The 24,484-nt window shown below is 40.7% G+C and overlaps 1 long non-coding RNA gene across 1 annotated transcript in view; it reads left to right on the forward strand.

Moving 5' to 3' along the window:
• Positions 1–15,119, forward strand: part of LOC120241034 — a 76,389-nt gene extending 61,270 nt beyond the window's left edge. Inside the window, exon 4 of the long non-coding RNA XR_005530817.1 lies at positions 14,949–15,119. This is a non-coding gene — a long non-coding RNA (uncharacterized LOC120241034). The remainder of the gene's footprint in view (positions 1–14,948) is intronic.
• Positions 15,120–24,484: the final 9,365 nt, after the last annotated feature.

Below are 24,484 nucleotides of genomic sequence, written 5' to 3' on the forward strand. Positions count from 1 at the left end.
TTTGGGCAGTTGACAGGGAGATAAGGAGCTTTTACTATTCTGTTGGGTTTTTATTGCTTTTTAACTTAAAATAGTCTTCATGCCAAAGTGGCCCAGCCTACCATTGGGTCAGCCTGCCATTGGCTCCTACAGTATGAAGTAGTCTGTGTTAACATTGGGAATTTTCCGGGGAAAAATAGGCAAATATTAAGTAATGCCCTAATTACTTATAGGGCCCAAAAAAAGGAATGGTAAAGTATAAAAGGGTTACTTTAGGTTTGCTTTAGGGAAAGGAGATAGATGAAAGCTTTGGTGTTCCTTGGGAGAACTAAAGTGCACACAGATCTTGGTCAAGTGAAAGGATGCCTCTGAGACAGAATAGGAACTGGGCTTGGGCCTCCTCAACCTTGACTGTAAAATCTAGTGTTCTTGGGCTGCATTCATAAAGAAAAAAACCCTCAAACTCTTGCTTCTTGAGTATGCCTTCTTGCAGGAATGAGAAGGAAGGATGCTTACTACAAAGACTGGCAAAGACTGGACCAAACCAGTCTGTGCCAAGGTGGACCCCAGCGCTGACCTTTCACCAACTTTCCCCCTCATTATAAGACTAAAATTTACGCCCAGGAGTAGAGGTTTAACATGCTAATTAGACATGTAACACATGAAACATGACCTTTAAGTGTGCAGGTGCTAATAAATCCCTACCTCTACATGCTTAGGTGAAATCCTTTCCCTACCTGTTTTTTTTTTAAACTCTCCCTGACCTCTCCTGGGGTACTCAGCCTGAGGACACTTTCCTTGGTGCTGTCTCCCTTGTGTTGAGCATAAGTCTTAATAAAGCCTTGAATGGGACTCCCATTGGGCCTCTTGTCCATTTCTGTTGCTTGGAGAGCCCAAGGGTCTGGTTGGGTAACACTTTCCTCCCTTAGATTCAGTATCCACTGATTTGGAGTTTGTGATCATTGACTTTGCCTTTTGTGCTATCTATTGAGAATAGAATTTATTAAACAATTAACTAAACAGAGAAGTTTTCAGAGGGAAATAATGAAATTAGTTTAGAGAAGGAACTCTTTTCGCAGAAACAATTGATACGCTAATTGATTGAATGCCACTAACCTGTTAATTGTAACAGGCCTCCAAGGTCCTTCCCTTGAAATGTTTTCTCAACTTTAAATGTAGCTATTCTGAGTTCTCACAATTAATTACGTGATACCTCCATGATTGTGTTTATAATTCATACCTGCCCTCTGCTCTCAACAAGCAGTTCAGAAAGGGGGATTTTACCAAGAGCTAAGAAATGCGACCATGTGCCAAAGAGCCAATATTAAGGGAAACCTTGACCCTTGCTCAGGAAGAAAGGGGCTGGTAGCAGCAGTAAAAAACTTTCAGTAGGAAGGAAGCAAATGACTTGGGTAAAGTGTTTAGATAGTCTGTCAAATAACAAACCAGAGGAAATTGTGGGGTGGGTCAGGAAAAAGGTTAGCTGAAAAGACCTTCAAAGTAGATGTAAACAGCCTGATAGGCTGGAGTGTGCTTGTGGGTTTGGGTTGCCTGGAGCTGGATGTCCGTTGAATGTGAGAAAATGGGCAGTTTAAGAATTAAAAATAATTTTTTTAATGTTTATTTATTTTTGAGATTCAGAGCATGCAGGGGAGGGGTAGAGAGAGAGGGAGACACAGAATCTGAAGCAGGCTCCAGGCTTCCAGCTGTCAGCAGAGAACCCAACATGGGGCTCAAATCCACACACTGTGAGATCATGACCTGAGCTGAAGTTGGACACTTAACTGACTGAGCCACCTAGGCGCCCCAACAATTTTAAAAACCAGGGAAATCTGGAGTGCCTGGGTGGTTCAGTTGGTTAAGTATTCGTCTCTTAATTTTAGCTCAGGTCATGATTTCATGATCATGGGACTGAGCCCCATGTCGGGCTCCATGCTGAGCATGGAGCCTGCTTTGGGGTTCTCTCTCCCACTCTCTCTGTCCCTCCCTCTCTCTCTCTCTCTAAGTAAATAAACATTAAAAAAAAAGGAAAATCCATGCTTTTGAAAGCTTCTGACCATTTTGTAATCTTTAAACTTTGCAGAAAAAGTTGTTCCCAGAAAAAAGAACACAGGTATCTGGAGCAGATTTACTGTGAAACTTGGCATTAGAACAGAGGCATATTGATGTGAGTCTAGTTATGTAATGGGATGGGAACCCTATTTTATTGTATGGAGATTCTACCAGCAAAGATTCTAATATCATGATCTAAAATAGTATTATTTAGATTTGTATTTATTTCAGTAGGGATATTTATTTGTTTATTTATTTATTTATTTATTTCAGTAGGGGAAGTTACACTCAGTCTTCTGAAACGGTGTAAATCAGATTAGACACCAATCTGAAGGGTTTGAAGGGATTTCAGAACCTCCAGCTAATGATCCTGGAGGAAACCAGGGCCATATGGAAGCCCAAAGACAATTTTATCAGGAAAATAGAATTGGTAGAGGAGTTAATTATAGCAGTAAATAGCAATATTACATTGCAATTTAAAAAAAAAAGCATTTGCTTTAGTTCAACACTTGAAAGTATACATGCTAGCACGTTTAAACAGAGGTTTTATTAAAAGAGGTGAAGTCAAGAGGCCGAGGGCCTGGCTGGCCTGAGGATGCTTGGAGCCTTTGTAGGCTAGGCAGGCAGAAACTTAGACTGAGGTATTTTAAAAATTCAAGTCATTAAGGATTTATAAAATGCATATAAATTTTTCAAAAATATAAACAGCTCAATCTAAAGAAAAATTGATTTAAAAAAAGGGGCGAAGTCAAAACTAAAACCATTGTAATTGCTATATCTATCTAGGTGAATGCTTTGCTCATAGCAAATATGCACATTGGCATGCAATACCAGGCCTTGTGCCAAGGAGGTGGGGCAGAGGAGAGTCCGAGAGAAACCAGGACACTTGCTTGTTAAAATGTTTACTCAAGACATAAATTTAACAAATAAGTCAGGGGAAGGAGAGACAGAAAAGGATTCCTTTGGTTTTTCCTCACTTTCCAGGTCCCGGAGTTGCCACTCATTTCTGTTATGGAAACAACTATTGATAATGCTAGAAATTGACTTAATTATGTTCATTACATTTTAAAAATATTTAAATGTGTGATTTTCCATTTTATTTTTACTCTGATGTTTTGTTACCAATCCATTTTACATGCTTGTTCACAAATGTCTCTCTCACTGCTATACTGGAAGCTTCTCCAGGGGTAAATTTTCATCCTCACAACCCTCAAGATGTTTTGCTTTTTTCCATTCCCTGTAAATCAGCCACATATATCTTTGGACAGTGCTTTGATGTTGCCAGTCCTAGAGGCATTGTTTTGATATTAGAAATTGCTGGAAGGTAGCCAATGTTCGTTCTACCTAGGGAAAATTAAGCCAGTATCTGAAATGGTCACTTAGACATTATTGGAGCCACTCTTGAACTCTTGAACCATTTGCAAGGAATTATAATGAAAATGCAAAGGTAACCAAGTTTTCAGGAGAGTGTGTCAAGGTGTAGATGAAAAGAAGGACCTCTTTATTGCCCCACCACCATTGCTTATGACATCTGCTGACAGATGCCAGAAACCTAGAAATTGGCAACCCCATGCTTCTGGAAAGCACTCTGTTGACCCACTGCCTCTAGAACATCAAGGAAATAATTGCATTTCAAAAACAGTTCATGAATAAATACAATCAGGTATTTTTTTTTCACTGCTTGAATCATTTTTAACTTGGAAATAGAGATAATGGTTACCAGTAGGGGAAATTACACTCAGTCTTCTCAAACATGTAAAGCAGATCAGGCACAAATCTGAAGGGTTTGACGGGCTTTCAGAACCTCCAACTGATGATCCTGGAGGAAATCAGGGCCATATGGAAGCCCAAAGACAATTTTATCAGGTAAATAGAATTGGTAAGGGAGTTGATTATAGCAGTAAATATTGCTCAGAGCACTGGCTTGTAGGACCCATGCTGGATGGTACTTCATCTCTCTTACCGACACCAACAAACATGGCTATGTGGCTCTTTTATTAAGAATGATAGTAATTTGGGGGCGCCTGGGTGGCTTAGTCGGTTAAGCGTCCGACTTCCGCTTAGGTCATGATCTCACGGTTCGTGGGTTTGAGCCCCACTTCGGGCTCTGTGCTGACTGCCAGCTCAGAGCCTGGAGCCTGTTTCAGAGTCTGTGATTCCCTCTCTCTCTGACCCTCCCCTGCTCACGCTGTCTCTCTCTCTCCTAGAAATAAATAAAACATTTAAAAAAAAAAAAAAGAATGATAGTAATTTGATTTTCTCCCTCCATGGCTAGAGCAGCTATTTGAATTATGATATTTGGAGGAGGAATGATAAAGGCAGCAAACTTTTTCAGTATTTCCTGTTTTATTTCCCTCGGCTGCAAAGCTCCTTGCTCCCCACTACCACCACCTAATTATTTTGGCAAGAGCCTCACAATTGCTTCAAGTTTGGTCCCTTCAGTTTGAGTCATCTGCAAGCACTATTTTCAAGTCACTCCCCCACAACAGGAAACTGTAGAACCATTGCCTGTTGCAGTGGTTTTTACAGTATGGTCCCAGAACCAGCAGTATCAGTAGCACCTGGGAACTCCTTAGAAATGCAAATTATTTGTTGTTACTTTAGACTTACCACTAAATGAGAAACTATGAAGATGGGCCCCAGCAATTCTGTGGTTTAACAAGCCCTTTAAGTGATTCTGATTCATGCTAAAGATTGAGAACCACTGACCTTTTGAATCAAGTGGAATCTCTTTTTCTATTCCTCTATCCCAGTCATCCACTCTGGCTTATCAATTCAGTTCTGCTGGTATTTAGTAAGCACCTATTCTGTGTTAGGGGTTGATATTTGCTGTCTGGCTAACTTGAAACCTAACTTGTCAAACTTAGTATTGCACAGTGAAGTGATTCAGGAACAGTCTCACCAAAATGGTCCACTTTGACATGCAGACTGTTTTGAGCTGAAGGCATTCAAGACACTGCAGCCTGAAGAGAAATTTTGTTCTGCCCTTAACTAAGTAATTGGGTGCCTTTTCCAGAATAAGAGTTAGTACTAGAAATAAATTTTATATGATTGACCCATCTGTATGGCAGGACAAACTGATTACCAAACATCTACTCTTTTTATTACCCTGTGAATCGCTCCTCCTCCCCTTTGATGCCCCAGGCCCCTATCCTGTTCCTTAGCTTAAAATAGCATATATATCTCAGTTTACCATTCTGTTTTTGAACCTCTCATGTATGTGTGCTTTCCATGTGCATGAAATTAAATTAGGTTTTCTCCTGTTAATCTTTCTCATGTCAATTTAACTCTTAGACTAGCCAGAAGAACCTTTAAAGGCTAGAGAAAAAATTCTTCTCCTCAACAACTATATACTTTTTATTTATTGGCAATATAAGGAATAAGGTGTTTCAAGTATATGAAAGAAAATCCCACATGACCAAAACATATCCTTTTATATCCCAAGATGTTAAAAACTGGTAAAGGTTTTTTAAAAAATGTTTTGTTTATTCTTGAGAGAGGGAATGTGAGCAGGGGAGGGGCAGAGACAGAGAATCCAAAGTGGGCTCTCTGTACTCTCAGCAGTGTTGATTCAGGGGTCAAACTCATGTCATGAACTGTGAGATCATGACCGAGCCAAAGTCAGATGCTCAACTGACTGAGCCACCCAGGTGCCTCAAACTGCTAAAGATGTTTGCATGAAGCATTCCTGTACTGTCTAACAAATTATTCCCCACATTAGATGCTTAAAACAACAAACCCTTATTATTTCATTGTTTCTGTAGATAAGGAATCTGGGTGCAGCTTAGCTGAGTGCCTGGGTCCAAGGTCTCTTACAAGGTCCCATTCAAGGTGTCTGCCGGGCTATTTGACTTCCATGTTCACACACAAGTTATTGGTAGGATTCAGTTTAGTTGTTGGCCTGAGGGCCTCAGTTCCTCACTGGATGTTGGCCAGAGACCTTCCTCAGTTCGTTGCTCCATGAACCTCTCCATATAAGCAGCTAACAACATGGCAACAGGCTTCCCTCAGAACAAGCAACAAGGGAGAGCAAGAGTGAGCAAGCAAAACAGAAGCTGCAGTCTTTCTGTAGCCTAATCTTGGATGTGACATCCCATCATTTTTACTGTATTCCATTATTTAGAAGCAAGTCATTAGGCCTACCTGAATCATTCTTCAAATACTTGGACCCTTCCTTAAGTGTCTATGCCAAATACCTACACTGTTGTTTTTTTTTTAATAGAAAACATGACTTTGAATTCTCTGCCATTGATTCCTCATTTTTTTAAACTCCCAAAGGGACTCTGTTGTAACAAGTCTGTAGACTAGCATTTGAGAAACACCAATCTAGAGCTGTGGGTCTTGGAACTTCAGTATCTATAAGAATTACCTGGGAACCGACTAACAATGTGTATTCCCAGCCTTCGACCCAAGAAAGTCTGGTTCAGAAGGGCTGGATGCTGAACTGATGGCTTCTTGAGCTCCACATCACAACCTCCCATTCTCCTCTGGCAACTGCCATAGAGACCAATTCTATGGCTTCCACAGTTTCATGCAGGTGTGACCTTTATGGCATCTCACCCTGAGCCTGTTTATCTGTATCTCTCACTTTCTGTTCCAGAGCTTCTCTAAGCACCAGGGTGTGAGATGCCCTCATCATTTACTTGATGTACATTTTACTTGATGTACCCTCCTATATTCATTATAGCTGATTTTATTTATAGTGAATTTTTGTACTTTCTTAGCAGATTTTGTATGGATATTTAGGTTGCCAGAACTCAGATAGTAAGGGAGACCCACAGTTGTGGAGCCCTCCGATAATCCCGAGGATTTCTGCATCCTCATGTGCCTATCATCCCCTTGGATTTTGTTCTTGTGCTCTTCTCCTCAAACATATCCCCCTTAGCTATTATTTTTATCATTTGGGTTGTTTGTTTATAAGTCTTCCTAAATCTTGTGTGGGAGGAAGAAAATAGAAAATCATCGCAGATACATGGATTGCTTGCATATTTATTCAGACCAAACCCTGGCATTGATATGACAGGTGAGTTTAACTTTAGTAGATAATAAAAAGTAGAACTTAACCAAACAGATTCATGAGAGGAAGAATTTGGAGAAGGGAAATGGAGTTCATTTATATGCCAAATAGTGTTTGCTATATAAAAAGATTCATGTCAAAATTTTCTTTTAGTAATGATTTTCCCTGGTAAATGTTTGTTTCACAAATGTTCAGAATCATATTTCTTAAGGATGCTTGGTATATCCCTCTGGTAGAGACAGGTACTTCTCTAGGCAATATTTACTCGAATCCTGTTCTTTATTAACATAATCCTGATTTTGTTTAGTGTAGCCATGTGCCCGGCTGAAAAATTTAAGGGTGGTCCAGTCCCTGCTAGTGAGTTGTAAATGGGAATTGCTAAGCTCCTGGGAGAACTGTAGAAGGAGGCAAAGTACACTGGCAATTACATTTTACCTTTTGACTTTTTTCTTCGTTCTGCCTGCAACATGGTACAGTGTCACAGGAGGAGTTTCCATCTGCCATCTTGTAACTATGAAACAGCAAGTGCTAGGAAGAAAGCCTATGATGAAGATGGCTAAGGGCAGCCTGCCCTGCAAACAGTTGGTGACATACTAGCTTTGGACAAACTGGATTTGGACTTCCTGATTATGAGAAAATAAACCTCTTATTTTTTAAGCTACTACTATTTGGTATTTCTGACTGTTATATGTGGCCAAACCTATTTCCTAATATAATCCCTTAAATCCTTTTGTTTGAGATTTCCTGAAGATTCCCTTTCATATTTCCTACAGTGAAATTGTGTCTACTTTTTGTAAGTTTATTTATTTATTCTTAGAGAAAGAGAGAAAGCATGAGTGGGGGAGGGGCAAAGAGAGAGGGAAAGAGAGAATCCCAAGCAGTCTCTGTGCTGTCAGCGCAGAGCCTGATGCAGGGCTCGAACTCAGGAACCGTGAGATCATGACCTGACTCCAAATCAAGGTCAGTCACTTAACCAACTGAGCCACCTAGACACCTCCACTTCTTTCTATTTTAAAGAAGTTCAAATTTATCCTCAGATATATCTTATATTAAATAAATTCAGTATTTAAAGCCTGCACCCTTTGTAATGGAACAAATGCTGTTTTACTGATTATAATCTGTAATGCACTTGATACCTGTGAAGTATTAAATTACTTACATCTTCCGTTTAATTGACTTCATCAACCTCAGAAGCTTAAAAATATTTACATCTTTTTAAAAATTTTTAGTGTTTTATTTATTTCCGAGAGAGAGAGAAACAGCATGAGCAGGGGAGGGTCAGAGAGAGGGAGACACAGAATCTGAAGCAGGCTTCAGGCTTTGAGCTAGCTGTCAGCATAGAGCCCGATGTGGGGCTCGAACCCACAAACCGTGAGATCATGATGTGAGCCGAAGTTGGGTGCTTAACTGACTGAGCCACCCAGGCACCCCATAATATTTATATCTAATAAGGAACATTTCTGTTACCTTTAAAGTCTTTTTTTTTTTTAATGTTCATTTCTTTGTTTTTGAGAGAAAGAGAGAGGGAGACACAGAATCCAAAGCAGGCTCCAGGCTCTGAGTGCAGAGTGCAGAACCTGACACAGGGTTTGAATCCACAAACTGTGAGATCATGACCTGAGCCAAAGTCAAATGCTTAACCAACTGAGCCACTGAGGTGCCACTCTGCTACCTTTAAAATGGATCCAGTGGCACCTGGATAGCTCAGTCAGTTGACTACCTGATTCTTGATTTTGGCTCAGGTCATGATCTCATGGTTGGTGAGATTGAGCCCCACTTTGGGCTCTGTGCTGATAGCGCAGAGCCTACTTGAGATTCTCTCCCTCTCTCTGCCCCTTCCCTGCTTACATGCTTTCTCTCTTTCTCTCTCTCAAAATAAATAAATAAATAAAATAAAAAATGCATACATACGTAAAATAGATCCACATTTTTAACTGCAGATAGATGTTTTAAGTTAGATAATTTTCAGTTGGAACAGGAAACATAATAAGGTAGGGCATTGGACATTTTTCTGCGATTCTTGTTCATGCACCCAATCTATAATTTCTTGACCACATAAAATCTGTACAGTCTGTACACTTGGGTTAGTTATCTAGTGTTTTAGAAAAAAAGAGAAGTGTGAATTCAGAAAAACAGCTGCTCATAAATGAAATGATATCAGACAGTCTCAAAATAAGCTTGGTCTAAGATTACTATTCTCCTATGAATTGGTTGGTACTTCTTGAAATTTCCTCACTTTGCAATGATTCTATCAAGTCACCTCTGTATTTCTTTAAGATTAGGCTATCAGAGATTTTAAACCTATTTGTAGAAATCATGCCTCTTCTTCAAATGGAATCTTAAGTGGAACATTAATATGTAAATCAGGTAAGGAAAAAAAACCGGTGAGGGCTGAAATGGGAGCCCAGAGGCACATCAGCTGGGCTCCACTTTGGGCCTGGAGAGGAGGGAGGCCCTCTGCAGACTCCTCACGTCAGACCATCTCTAAGGTCCCTTGCAGGTTGATAATTCTATGAACCAATGGGTCTGTTGGGTATCTGTTGGTTATCTTATTGCCATGAAAATTAGTTGTATTCAACAAGGGGAAAATAACAATAACTGTCTTTCTCTGGGAACATCTGGTCTGGAAATTAGAACATTTTAGTTCTAATCCCAGCTCTGCCACTATTTAGGTCTATTACCTTGGATGTTGTTTGCCCATCTATGAAATGAAGATAAGACATTCCCCACCTCCTGTATTTTTAAATACATTTTCTTGTGCGGTTAAAAATTCCTTTTGACAAAAATAAAATTAGAACAATTGTAAAGCAGTGCCTTCAGGAAGATGTATGGCATCTTGACTTTTTATTCCAAAGTCACAAACAGTTACTACCTCTGTTTATAATTATAATAAAATTAAATGCTTGAAATATAAGTTCTGTTAGTGCCTGGGTATAGGGGCAGGTATTTGTTTTCATTTCTACATAGTTATGAAATTTTTTTTTCTAGGAGAAAGTGAGACAATTCCTTGGTTTTTAAAAAACTTGGTTTTTACAGAGTTGATATATTTTATCAAAGTAATACATGATGATTGGGTATCTGGGTGGCTCAGTCAGTTAAGCATCCGACTGTAGCTCAGGTCATGGTCTCGTGGTTCATGAGTTTGAGCCCTGCATCGGGCTCTGTGCTGACAGCTCAGAGGCCGGAGCCTGCTTCAGATGCTGGGTGTCTCTTTCTCTCTGCCGCTCCCCAATTTGAGCACTGCCTGTCAATCTCTTTCTCAAAAATAAACATTAAAAATTAAATTAATACATATGCTTATTAAAATACATAAACAAAAATAAATTCTACCATTTAAACCTACAACAAATGACATTTGTTGAAGATCTTTCAAGGTATTTAATATGCAACTAAGATATGGACAGAAAGATAGTGGGTAGGTAGGTAGACAAATATAGATACAGCGACAAAGATTGGTGAACAAAAATGGGAATCATAATCTCTATGCTATTTTAAAACAAAAGATAACTTTTTATTTTCATTTAGTGAAGGTAGAAGAAATTGAAGTGAAACTGTATGAATTACTGAACTTTAGATAAAAGTTTCTTCGCTATGAAAGTTATTAGTTCCCAATTCTTTTTAAAACTTTATGGGGGCACCCGGGTGGCTTAGTCGGTTAAGCGTCCGACTTTCACTCAGGTCATGATCTCGCGGTTCGTGGGTTCGAGCCCCGCGTCGGGCTCTGTGCTGACTGCCAGCTCAGAGCCTGGAGCCTGTTTCAGTCTGTGATTCCCTTTCTCTCTGACCCTCCCCTGCTCACGCTCTCTCAGTTATTTTTTTTTAATGTTTATTTATTTTTGAGAGAGAGGGAAACAAAGCACAAGCAGGGGAGGGGCAGAGAGAGAGGGAGACACAGAATCCAAAGCAGGCTCCAGGCTCCAAGCTGTCAGCACAGAGCCCAATGCGGGGCTCGAACCCATGAACTGTGAGATCATGACCTGAGCTTAAGTTGGACACTTAACCAACTGAGCCACCCAGGTGCCCCACAATTAGTTATGTTTAATACATTTTGTTCTTATGATAATTTATGTATTTATTTGATTATTTTTAAACATTATAATAAACACCTGAAGAGGTGCCTCGGTGGCTCAGTCGGTTGGGTGTCCAACTTCGGCTCAAGTCATGATCTCATGGTTCGTGGGTTCAAGCCCCACATCCGGCTCTGTGCTGACAGCTCAGAGCCTGGAGCCTGCTTTGGATTCTGTGTCTCCCTCTATCTCTGCCACTCCCCTCCCCTGCTCTTGCTCTGTCTCTCTCTCTCTCTCAACAATAAATAAATGTTTAAAAAAATATATTATGTATATAAATATGTATACATAATATACGATACATTTTTTTTTTTTTTTGAGAGAGAGAGAACAAGGGAGGGGCAAAGGGAAAGGGAGAGAGAGAGAATCTTAAGCAGGTTCTGTGCTGGATGTGAGATCACAATTGTGAGATCATGACCTGAGCTGAAATCAAGAGGCCAGTGCTTAACCGACTAAGCCACCCAGGCAACACCTATGTATGTCTTTTAAATAAATATGTATACATATGTATATCTTTTACATTTTTTTTTGTTTTCCTTTTGGCCTCCCTTAGTAATTAATAAAGCCTGTCCATTTTGTGCTAAGGTGACCTAAGAGAAGATCTTTTTTGTTTATTCACCTTGAGTTAGAATGCTTAAGAGGCAGCAGCATGCTAATGGGGGAGAACTCTTTTCACCTTGGAAAGAAAGTGGCAGCCATGGAGAGAGCCATCCTACTACTCCTCAGAGCTTTTCTGTCTCCTGGAGAGTGCCCTTCCTGGAAGGGCTAAAACCTGGAATTCCAGACAAGTTCAAACCAGAAAGAAAATGTTGGCCTTTTGGAACTGGAATGATTCATGATAGAAGCAAGTAGGGGAGGTTATGGGGAAAGATGAAAGCAAGGGTGTCCTCTTTTAACTGTCAATCAATTAAAATTAGTAAATATTTATTGTGAGTCCACTGTGTGCTAATCTAATGGTGGATATGATCCTTGCCCTCAAAGTCAAACATCCAATGTGAAAAGGTAAATATGTACATGAGTAGAATGGAAAAAAACAAGTTAAAAATACAAGGACTGTCGTAAACCAACATGCCAAATGAAGGAAACAGAGCAAATAGGTTCTGTAGAGGTAACAAGGGGAGAGAGCTCACTGAGCTAAGCTTATGAAGAAGGACGGACCTGAACTAGATATTTTTTTAAATGGAAACATTGTATAGTGGGAACGAAAAAGAAATGGCAGGAGTGGAGATGAAGTATCAGTAGTATGTAAGATATTTAATAGGGGCAGTGAGAAGATATTTCTGGCTTGAAATAGGAGTTCCTTTAGGGTACTAGTAGGAGATAAGGTCAGATGGACGGCTTTCAATGCCAGGGTGAGGAGCTCAAATTTACCCTGTGGAACATGAGATACTCTTTAAAATGTTCAAGTCAGGCAGTGAAATAATGAGTTACTTTTTTTTTTTAATGTTTTATTTATTTCTGAGAGAGAGAGAGGCAGCGTGAGCAGGGGAAGGTCAGAGAGAAGGAGACACAGAATCCGAAGCAGTCTCCAGGCTTCTGAGCTAGCTGTCAGCACAGAGCCCGACGTGAGGCTCGAACCCACGAACCGTGAGATCATGACCTGAGCCGGAGTCGGACACTTAACCGACTGAGCCACCCAGGTGCCCCAATAATGAGTTACTTTTGAGGATGGCTGGACAGTAGCAAGATGGGTTAAGACACTGTGGTAGAAAAACTTCAACATTTCAACAGTACGTGAGTGTTCAGGAGACTTCTAAATGTGTCACATGTTTAGGAAATTCAGATTTTTTTTAATGCTAACAGCTGACTTGTGTCAGGGAGAAAGGAGAGAAAAGAGCAGGCGGAATTTTAACTAATGAGGAAGACAGTTATTTTGCTAGCATTTACTTGCATTGCTGACACTGTGGGGACAACTGTGGCAGAACCTACTTCCCTGGAAAAGTGGAACACATTTCTCAGTCCACAGACTGAATGTGGGAAGATAGACAACCTTTAATATCAGAGACAACTAAAGCCCCCAAAGGGCTTCATGATGTTTCTTCCCCTTTTAAAATAAGTTTTTACTTCATTAAAAACAAACAAACAAACAAAAACCCTTGGTTAAAAATCACTCTTTATACTAATGTGACCAGGAAATTTCATGTATAGAGAACTTGTTCCTCTTTTTAGCTAAAAGTTTCTATAGACTAAGCATGTGCCAAGATATATATATATTTTTTAATTAAGAACTTCATAGACAGTGCCCCCAGCTGATAAGGACACAAGCTGTTCACTCTCAGGGATCAAAGTTTGTTTCCAAGATTGCTAACAGTGATGGCTTATGCTGGTAATGCTCTGTTATACCAAACAGACCTAAAGAGGCCAAGGGTCTGTTCTCAGTCATCGGAGTCAGATGGTGGATGGATGTAGAACAAGTTACTGGAATCAGGGATACTGGATTGAAAGCCAGGTGGCTCCACTGGGCAAGGTTTGGAATCAGGGTGGAGGTCATGAAACGAGGGGCCGAGAGAGACTTAGGAGCAGTACTCATGTCTACAGGCAACATAGTCCAGTGGTCTCTCCACCGAGCTACCTATATACCTATTAAGTTTAGAGCCTTCTGCCACTCTCTTGCCCCCTCCTTGGCCACCTATGATTGCTTACCTGAGTGAGACGTTTTTAAGCACACTCCCGTACCAAGCTTGCCTTGGTAAAGAGTACTCTGGGACAGATGTTGCTTCAGAATCAGATTTATATCACAGGCCTCTGCTTGTTTGACATGGCATATCCTTGATCAAGTCTAACCTCTGCCAGCTGTTATCCATTAACCTCCTTGCTCTATTTTTCTGACATCTGATAACTAAGGTCCTGTACTTGTATGAGCTTAATACCAGCCAAATGTTTCCTCCATTGGTGTCCATCACCCTGAATTAAACCTGCATCAAGATTAGTCACTTTTCTTTTTTTTTTTAATATTTTTATTTATTTCTAGGAGAGAGTGAGAGAGAGACAGCGTGAGCAGGGGAGGGTCAGAGAGAGAGGGAGATACACACTCTGAAATAGGCTCCAGGCTCTGAGCTGGCAGTCAGCACAGACCCCGATGCGGGGCTCGAACCCACGAACCGCGAGATCATGACCTAAGCGAAAGTCGGACGCTTAACCGACTAAGCCACCCAGGCACCCCGATTAGTCACTTTTCATGTGGTTACAGGCAGTTGTGTTAACAGGCCACGTAATTCCAGGCAGAACTCCCATCTAACCTGGGATATGAAATTCAATCAGCCACCAGGTTATGAGGCCCCATGGGGCTTGATTCCCTTTGGGATCACAATGCAGACCTGAAGAACTGGGATCTGGGTATCAGACCAGTACAGGGGATGGGTCTCTGAAGAACAGATACAGCTCCAGGTTCTAGGAGCAAGATCAGTCTTGAAGGAATATCCCTAGAGATTGAAGGTACTTCGTGTTTGGTGGGAACAGGAGGCATTCAGAAATTTAGGCAGGTGGGTAGGCAGCTCCCAGAAGTATGGAACTGTTTGCCAAAGGCCCAGCTGCATGACTCAGTTCATGGGTGTATGTTGATGATGTCAGTGATTGCTTGGAAAGAGAAAGCAGAGCTTTGATTCTGGAAGAACACAAGGTCTGAACTTGTTCCCTACTTTTTCCCAACCAGAGGCTCAGTTCTTGGCTTCCTTTTAAAAGTGTCTTCAATTCTGTCACCTTAGGGGACATCTTCCTTCTCTCAGCCTGTTCCTCTATCATCTCTGCCCTCTGCTGTCAACCCATACCTAGGGCTCTGATTTTGCTCTCTGCTTACTCTTTGAACTGACCATTGTATTTTTCTCTCATCCCAGATGTCCGTATCAGGAGGAAGGAAGGAACTGCCTCCAGAATTGTATGTTTAGGTCCATCCTGGTTCCAGGTCCCCTGACCCAGTTCCGTGGCCCAGGCCCCTTACACACCAAGAAGACGTTGGACACGATGGAACTAAGTAGTTTACTGGGACAGAGGTGAGGTCACAGAGGTAAGTAGCTTTTTATTAGAGCTAAGGTTCTGGGAGAGGGTAAACTAGACTTGAGAAACAGGGCGAAATTCTACCTGTTAGAACTGGAACAGCAAATCTCAAAGTACTTCTCAAATAAATTTTCCCCCCACAAGGTCAATGCTTATCAAACTTCAGTAAACCTCAGAGCCAGCAGCTGCACAGATTCTCTCAGTAGGTCTGGGGAGGGCTGCAGTTTTTCTTTGTATCTTTCAAAGAAATATTTGCTTTCTGCATATTAAGCAAAAAGTACGTATGTGTTTTTCCCTTTTCACATGGCAGCATATCATACACACTGTTCTGAACTGTGGGGTTTTTTTTTTTTTCCACTTAATAATGTTTATTTGAGATAGTACCATACAGATATATAAAGTTTTCTCATTCCTCTTAATGCCTACATAGTATTCAACTGGGAGAGCATATCATAATTCATTTAACAATAACATGGCTAATGGACAGGTAGATTGTTTCTGATCTCTCTCACCTGTAAACAGTGTAACAAGCATCACATATAAATGTCACATAAGTGATTATATCTGGATGAATTCTTAGAAGTGGAATTATTGGGCCAAATGGTAGATATTGCCAAATTGCCCTTCACAGAAGTTACACTGATTTATACTCCTACGAGCATGAGTACCATTTGTTCACAAACTCTAGCCAACAAACTGTACTGTCAAACTTTTTAATTTTGCCAATATGATAGGTCAAAATAGTATCTCATTGCTGTTTAAATTTATAATTCTTTTGCCAAGACAGGAGGATGAGCATATTTTAATATGTTTGGGAGTCGTTTGTATTTTTGTGTGTGTGAAGCCTGTTTGTTTCCTTTGACCATTTTTCTACTGGATCTTTTGATCTTTATTTTACTGATTTGTAAGAACTCTTTATCAATTAGAGAAATTAAGGCTCTGGTTGTTATATGAGCTCCAAATATTTTCCCCAGTTTGTCTTTTATCTTTTGGCTTCCCTTTTGGTGGCTTCTGCATTATAGCTTTTAATAAAAATGTAACTATTACTGAATTCATTAATATTTTATTTATTTAGTGTTAGTGACGTCTGGGTTTTATGTTATACTTAGAAAGGCCTTCACCCTTCTGAATTATGAAAAATTATCCTATAGATTCTTTTGATTTTTTTTAAATGTTTATTTACTTTTGAGAGAAAGAGAGAGAGACAGAGCAGAAGCGGGGGAGGGGCAGAGAGAGAGGGAGACACAGAATCTGAAGCAGGCTCCAGGCTCTGAGCTGTCAGCACAGAGCCCACGGCGGGGCTCAAAACCATGAACCGCAAGATCATGACCCGAACCAAAGTCAGATGCTTAACTGACTGAGCCACCCAGGCACCCCTCTTTCTTTTGAATTTAACTTAATGTTTTTATTTTAGAGAGAGAGTGAGAGAGTGTGGAGACAGAGGGAGGGAGAGAATCCTAAGCAGGCCCCATGCTTGGCATGGAGCCCACTGAAGGGTCGCATCCCATGACCCTGGAGTCACGACCTGAGCCTAAATCAAGAGTTGGACACTCATCTGACTGAACCACCCAGGCACCCCTCCTATCCCATAGATATTTATAGTATCTTTATGGATTTAAAGAAAAAAATAGGGTTGCCTGAGTAGCTCAGTTAGATAAGCGTCTGACTTCAGCTCAAACTGTGATCTCATAGTTTGTGAGTTCAAGCCCCATACAGGGCTCTGTGCTGACAGCTCAGACCCTGGAGCATGTTTCAGATTCTGTGTGTGTATGTCTCTGTCTCTCTGACCCTCCCCTATTCAATTTCTGTCTCTCTCTCTCAAAAATAAATAAACATTTAAAAATTAAAAAAAAATCCAATCCAGATAGAATTATTCTAGAATAAGATGTAGAATTTGCTTGCAATTTTTTTCAGATGGCTATGCAGTTTCCCCAACACGATTTATGGAATAATCTATTCCTTACTTTTGTCGTTGCCCAGATTTGAATTGCTCCTTTTATCATATTTTAGATTCTATGTGGCTTTAGGTTTATCCAGACTTTCTCTTCTGTGATATGACTATACCTGTCTCCTCATGCTCTAATAACATACTGTTTTAATTATACTAGCTTTATAAGATAGTTCCAATGCAGGTGATCCTTTGAGTGCACTTTGAGAAACACTGTCCTAGTGCAGATCTAGCCTCGTGTAGAGTAGGATTATAAGTTTATTTCAACAACGAGGAGAGGAAGGCTACAAAAAAGAGCATTTGGAAAAGATGAAGATTTCATAATTCAAGCTGCATCCATCTGTTTCACGAATGTGAGTGACTTCTACATCTTGACAGCAGCAAGAGACATATACAGATAATGGGTCATATCCTCCTTGGCCTTACTTACCAAGTCAATGATAATGACTCTTATACAGACCAGAGTCTATAGATGAGGATTTGACTATGGCAGTGACTATGATATATTACTGGCATGACTGATAACTTTTGACAATTTCAGAGAGAATATGGAGAAGAGAAGACAGACTGCTCCTTTTGAAAATCTTCCTATTTTCCTATCGACAAATGTAACTTCATCCTAACTTTTTTGATAGGAATTTTTGTCAGTTGTTAGTTTTGTTTATTTGTTTGGCTCTTATGTTAATATAAGAGTAGCTTGATGTGATAAGCATTATTTATTCAGTCTACATGCATGGTTTTATGGATTCATGGGCCCCTTGCAATAGTAAACAACTGAAGTAGATCAGAAAGTATAATTATAAAGATTGTACACATGCATAATCAGTTCACTCATCCATTCAACATGTGTGAATTGAGCTCCCATTATGTTGCCAAGAACCTTGATAAGCCCTAGGGATGCAAAAGGTAGCAAAACGAGGAAAAAAAAGGAAAAAAGATTAATGCATATGAGAGAACTTGTGTTAATTTCCTAAGTCTGCTATAACAAAGTATCACAAATTGGGTGGCTTTAAAAAACCAAATTTATTCTCTCACAGTTCTGAAGGCTAGAAGTCCAGAATCAACCTGTCAGCAGAGACATGTTCCCTCAGACATGCTCCAGGCAAAAATCCTTCCTTGCCTCTTCCTACTTTCTAGTGGTTGTCTGAAATCTTTGGCATTCCTTGGTTTACAGCTGCATCACTCCAGTTTCTGCCTCCATTGCCACATGACTGCCTTCTCCCTGTATGTGTTTCTCTGTCTATAGAAACACATGTCTATTTCTGTGTCTGTTCACAACCTTCTTTTAAGGATACCAGTGCCCACTCTAATCCAGTATGACCTCATCTTAACTTGGTTCTATCTGCAAAGACTCTATTTCTAAATAAGGTCACATTCAGAGTTATCAAAGCTAGGACTTCAGTAGATCTTTTGGGTGACACAATAACACTTACCAAAATGTAAGGTAGAAATAATATCTCTCTTAATCAGAACTCATTTAACCATCAAGTTAGCTTTAAAACATAATTTAAAAACAGTTGTGTATTTAACTATTTAATTCAATCAAATGGGAATGGAGACAATAGGAATCAGAGATGGTGGTGGTGTCAAATTTATTGGATGTGCCATTGGCCTAGAGCATCTTATAGTACACAGAAGCTACACTAACTAACCTGGTGGCTTAGGTTGTCAGAAGCAGTAAGATTTGGGACACCCAGGAGAGGGAGAGGCCCTTTGAAAGAGGAAATGGGATGGGCCAACAGGAAACATCTTCCCAGTTTCATGGAGGGCCTGTAGTCTATCCTGGTTAAGGCAAATCACCCCTACTTTCATGGAGGACACCCTAATCTGGACTGCTTTTTCCCCTGAAAGAGGTAGTAGAAACCAAAATACACCCTCCCTGACTGCCCTGGTCTCCCTGAGGCCGCAAAAAAAAAGTTACTCAGCTTCTGCCCCTTCCTTCCCTTGGGAACCTTGGCCTCAGCCAACCTTCCTTAATGTGAGATGTGTTTAAGTCCAGGAATATGATTCTCAAAACATATTTCTGTGTCTTTAGTTTCCTACCATGCTGTCCCTTTTCCAGAGCCAATATTTTCGTGAAGATGGCAAAGTGACTGTGGTTAGGATTCCATTGTATTCTATCTATTAACATTATTTTTGAAAAGTGTACTAACAGATTTAGAATCAAGAGCTCTAGGAGGAATCCATATTTTCCTACTGGTGACACGAAGAGCTGTGACAGAAGTTCAGTCTGGCAGTAGATATAAAAATATTTTTAGGTCCTCCATGGAGAGCTAGCCCTCAGTTAACAAGTGAATTTGTTTTCATTTCATTTCTGCACACAGCTGGTTTCTTCCCTCACCCCAAGTGAGGGGCTCAATGTCCCCTTCAAGCCTTCCCTCTTCAGGCTATAAAAACCCATTCTCAAAAATGCCTCAACAGAGTTGATAATCTCAGTTACACAGTTGTTTTAATGGCTGATAAATGGCAAAATGGAAGTTAGGAGAATGTGGATGAAAGCACACTTGAGCAGGAAACCAAGGCCTGGCTTGTTTGGATTCTACTATACCCTAGTGTTGGGGGGAAATGCTCCCAGACTTTGGGCGGCAGGAATGCCTAGGTTTTGCATCCTGGCCGCTTTGCTTCTTAGCTGTATGAGCAAAGACACTCAGTTAATCTAGGTGCTCCTAAATTTCCTTTTCTGTGAAGTGGATATTGTGATAGTTACTTTACCAGATGTGTCAGGTAACACAGTGCTTGACATATAGAGAGGCACTAAAAGGATAATAGTAGTAATTTGCTAATAGAAGAGGACTGAGGATGTTTTTCTCCTTAAGAGAGAATTCTTTTGCCTTGTTGCCCAGCCAATTAGTGCACATGTGCTTCTTCTAACAAACAGTAAGCAGCATTGTGGTTCTGATGACCAGTGACAGCTTTCCATAGAACTAGCTCTTAACAAGCTTGCCTGTAGGCAGATTTAGGAAGGCAGAGACGCCCTGGCAGAAAGGCAGGATGTGTCCCCTCTGGACTACATTGCCAACCTCCAGCCAGGGAACAGGCTCCATCTCTCTGACCAATTGCCACACTGCTCCTCCTCCAACACCCTCACCTATGTTCCAAGAGCCTTAGGCTTACCCAAGAGGCAAAAGAAATATGGAAACAGAAAAGAGACTAACTGGACTGTTCCTTTCTTGTTTCTTCTCTCTTATCAGGTTCTCTCTTATGTCTGAAGAATTCATTTTTTCAAGGATTAAGTTAGTTCCTTGGAAGTTGTTACTCTCCATCTTCCATCCAGTCTCTCCCATGGGTCACTGGTATGTGATCATAAATATTTTTCAAGGTTATATGGTCCTACTTCATTAGATGGGAGTCCCCCAAGAAAAGGACTAGGTATTTCTTATGTTCAATCATTTGTTCATTCATTTACATATTTATTCATTCATCACTGTAAGATTAATAATAATAGCCAATATTAATTAAGTTCTTCTTATATGCCAGATAATTTGCTAAGATTTTCCCATATGATCTAATTTAATTATCCTAACAACTCTGTGATGTAAGTACTATTTATATCTCATTTTTTAAATTAGGAAACTGCAGTACAGATGTTACCTGCCCAGTCACATGACTAGCAAGTGAGAGAATCTGGTTTCTGTATTTTGCCCAAGTCAGTGCTAAGTAGATACTAAGTAGTATAAAAAGTATACAGATGATAGTTCTTGTCCTCCAGGAACTTAAAACTTAGGTATGTAAGACAAAACAGCAACCAGATAGGACAAAATGTGGCTAAATATTTAAATAAATCTAATTGGACAAAGGAAATTAGTGTGGGCTAGACAGTTAGAAAATTTTTTTAATGTTTATTAATTTTGAGAGACAGGGAGATATAGAGCATGAGCGAAGGAGGGGCAGAGAGAGAGGGAGACACAGAATCCAAAGCAGGCTCCTGGCTCTGAGCTGTCAGCACATAGCTCAGTGCAGGGCTTGAACTCACGAACCATGAGATCATGACCTGAGCCTAAGTCAGACGCTTAACCGACTGAGCCACCCAGGTGCCCCTAGACAGTTAAATTAAGAGCTCCTAAACTCTAAGAGATTAAATAAATTCTTCTGCAAAGGTATAGGATTCAGAACTCTACATGGTGGGAAAGGGTAGAGAGGCACATGTATGGGCATAGAAGGTAGAGAAATGAGGCAGTGTCTACACAGCCAGATCAGAGTCCTGGGAGATAAGGCCCAGGTGATTGGGTGGGTAGGCTTGAGTGTTTGGGAAAGAAGCTTAGAGCATCTTATCAAACAGACCATGCAAAACTATTCAACCTTTTTTAAGAGTGTGGTACAATCAAAACTGTGCCTTAAGAGAATTAAGGGGTCAAGGAGAAGAATAGGAATCTAGAAAAACAGTTAGGATATTTCTTGAGCAGCCTAGGAATGAAATAAACTTCTGAGCTAAACTAATGACAGTATAAATGGCCAGAAAGAGAGTGAGAATGAGCTGTTTCAGAGGAAGAGTTGATAGAACTTTGTGATTGATTGGTTATGAGTGATAAGAAAGAAGATGGAATTTAAAAACAACTTGTAGGGTTTGAACTGATGAGAAAAGGAAAATGATGGGAATACAACTGGAAAGTTAGGAAAGGAAGATGTATATATGTTTTAGACATTTTAAATTTAGGTACTGCAGATACCTAGATAAATGTTCAATGAGAGCAGGAAATTAGTGATTAGAGTATAGGAGAGGAATTAAGATTGTAAAAGTAAAGTTGGTATTACCTGAGGAATAAACATGCTAGTGCCAGCACATGGATGGACAGGGGCTGCTGGTTAGTTTATGAGACAATTCCCCAGGGACACCTCAGTGGCTAGTCAGTTGAGTGGCCTACTCTTGATGTCCACTCAGGTCATGATCCCAGGATCGTGGGATCATGGGATCAAGCCCCACATTGGGTACTACACTGAGTGTGGAGCCTGCTTAAGATTTTCTCTCTCTCTCTCTCCTCCTCCCCCCTGTTCATGCTCTCTCTTAAAAAAAAAAAAAAAAAAAAAAAAAAGACAATTCTGCATAAGTATCTTGCATTTCTGCACATCGCATGAATGAAGTACTTACTACCCTTCATTCAAAATATCTTTTCAAGGATGTTTGTATAACAGTAGCCTTGGAAGATAGAGATAGTGCCTCTATCTAGAGAAAAAGCCACACATGCTTACTGTCCAGTATAACAAAGATAATGTCTTCCTATAGAGCAAAAAGCAGGCATGTTTACTCCCCAGGATGAAAGATTCGGTTTCCCTAAGTTCAGAGCTCCTCTATTGTAACACAACCCACAGCTTACATAGGCATCTATTTGGGGCCATCCACATTGCTTCCACAGGACTAGGGAGCAGTGGAAACCAATGTAAATATGCTAACCCTCATGCTGCTTGCTGTGCTGTGGGTAATAAAGTCCTTTGTCTCAGGCCTGGAGTCTTCTGCCAGCATCCATAAAACTGTCAAGATCAGTTGTTAGCTTGTAAATTTGGTAGTCTTAGACCTCTTCACAGTTCTTGAAAGTTAGATGAGGAGTTCTTGTAGAAGGGACAACTAGACAGGATTCTGGGTTTCAGATGACACTGGTCAAGGGTGAAACGTACTGAGAGCAGAGAAACTTAGGGAGATGGAGATTGGAGCAGTACATTCAAGAGCTTGGTGGTTAAGCCTGCCAGGCCCATAGTCCCCTTCTAAGAGAAACTACCCCATCTAGAGCTCTGCTGCTGGGGCGCCTGGGTGGCTCAGTCGGTTAAACGTCCGACTTCAACTCAGGTCATGATCTCGCAGTTCGTGGGTTCGAGCCCCGTGTCGGGCTCTGTGCTGACAGCCAACTCAGAGCCTGGAGCCTGTTTCAGAATTTATATCTCTCTCTCTCTCTCTGGCCCTCCCCTGCTCTCTCTTTCTCTCTCTCTCTCTTTCTCTCTCTCTCTCAGAAATTAAAAAAAAAAAAACATTAAGAAAAATTTAGAGCTATGCTGCTGAGGGAAGGCTCCTGAAAGTGATAATCTCTGTTATATCACCCTACATATCACCTTATATCAATCTTATTGCCCATAAAATCCCTACCATAGAATGAATGTTTGTGTCCCCCTCAACTTCTGATGTTGAAATCCTAACCCCCATAGTATTAGGAAGGTGATCAGAGGAGGTAATTAGGTCATGAAGGTAGAGCCCTCATGAATGGGATTAGTGTCCTTATAAAAGACATCCCAGAGAGTTCCCTCACCCCTGCACCATGGGGGTCACAGTGGTTGCAATGATCCAGGAAGTGAGCTGTCACCAAAATTCATCCATGCTGACACCCTGATCTCAGACTTCTCACCTCCAGAACTGTGAGAAATAAACTTCTGTTGTGTATAAAAGCCACCCAGTCTATGGTACTTAATATAGTAGCCCAAACTAAGACAATCCCTTTGGCTAAAACTTTTCCCATAAGGCTACCTTATAGGTATAGTCAAGCCCCTACTTTTGGACTAAATGTCCCCCTACTGTCCAAACAGTATGGCCAGAGAGATCACAACATATCTTGGGCCCTTCACCCCAAGGTCAGGGCAGGAAGGAGTGAGGAATGAGCAAGAACTGGCCAGAGGAAATTGGACATAGCTGTAGGAGGGTACCCTATGCAACCCAGGGGGTCTGATAAATTCAGGCTTGATTCTGGGTGAATAGCAGAGACCTTGAAGCAGGAAGGGCAGACAATACACAAGCTATGTAGACTGAGGCACTGTGGTCCTTAGAAGGTAGGCATAGCTAGATCTTAGCTAGATTATTATTGTGTTGTGTTATTATAAGGGGGAGGAACGAATTCAGTTCAAGTCAGTTGGTCCAACACTTATTACATGTCTGCTAGAGAGTATGTAAGCTAGTGGGGAGATGACAGTATCTCAAAGATACACAAATAAATATTATAGAGCATAGTACATATAATAATAAAAGCACATGCCAGATATAGAGGAGATGAGCAAGTCATTGATTTGGGTGGAACGGAGGGAGGTAGCCAGAGAAGGATCACTGAGGAGTAGACCCCTGTGTAGCATTTCAAAGGATAAACAAAATGAACAAGACTTTCCTAGGAGTATGGAGTGTTTGGAATACATAGCTCAGTCCCAAGTTTGGAGGAACAGGAAGGACACAGCAGGAATTAAGCAGGTGACAGAGGCATGGCCATGCGTTCCAGGATTCAAGGTCAGACTCTGAGCCCAGGATAGAACTAATCATTTTTTAAAGGTGTATTTTTATTTATTTTGAGAGAGAGAGAGAGAGAGAGCAAGTAGTGGAGGGGCAGAGAGGGTGAGAATCCCAGGCAGGCTCCATGCTACCAGCTCAGAGCGCGACTTGGGGCTCAAACTCACAAACCGTGAGATCATGACCTGAGCTGAAATCAAGAGACAAACACTAAACTGACTGAGTCACCCAGGTGC

Source organism: Hyaena hyaena, unplaced genomic scaffold (genome assembly GCF_003009895.1).
Source record: "Hyaena hyaena isolate Hyena2069 unplaced genomic scaffold, ASM300989v1 scaffold_274, whole genome shotgun sequence".
NCBI classification, from domain to species: domain Eukaryota; kingdom Metazoa; phylum Chordata; class Mammalia; order Carnivora; family Hyaenidae; genus Hyaena; species Hyaena hyaena.